Source organism: Egretta garzetta, unplaced genomic scaffold (genome assembly GCF_000687185.1).
Source record: "Egretta garzetta isolate BGI_Z169 unplaced genomic scaffold, ASM68718v1 scaffold14, whole genome shotgun sequence".
Classification (NCBI taxonomy): Eukaryota; Metazoa; Chordata; class Aves; order Pelecaniformes; family Ardeidae; genus Egretta; species Egretta garzetta.
Genome location: NW_009259588.1, coordinates 6,437,621 through 6,438,193, shown reverse-complemented (window position 1 = coordinate 6,438,193; position 573 = coordinate 6,437,621).

The window sequence follows — 573 nt, the reverse complement described above, 5'->3', positions numbered from 1 at the left end:
GCAGACAAGACCTGACTCCCACCGGGGAGAGAAAAATCCCCCCCCCGGGACCAAGTCCTTTGCAAGGGAGGGGGCTTTGCCTCTCCCCCCAACCCCGGCAGCCCAGCATCCCTTGTAGCGAGTCCCCAGGCCCGGGAAATAACCATTGATCCTCGGGCGCCTGCCAAAACACCGCTCGAAGGCACGGAGATGCTGAAGTGAAGCTGGGGGGGGAGAGGAGGTTTAGCCGCTGCTTCTGCGCGGCGTCCGCTTTGCAATAGTAACTGACGGTAGTTTTCTTTTTCTTTTGTCTTTTTTGTCTTCTTTTTGTTTTGTTTTCTTTCTTTCTTCGGTAGCAGGCCTGTTTAGTTTACAACGAAACGCATACAATCACCAAGAAATTAGTCAGGGCAAAGAGAAATAAAACAAGAACCTCTTTATAGGGATTTCTAAAAAAAAAAAAAAAAATCTATCTGTCTATCTATCTATCTAATCTATCTATATATCTATATATATAAAATGACTGTTCCTTAGAGTGTTTAACTTAGGCATTGTTTCAGTTTGTCTGGGCCACATCACGGGGAATTTGAGTTT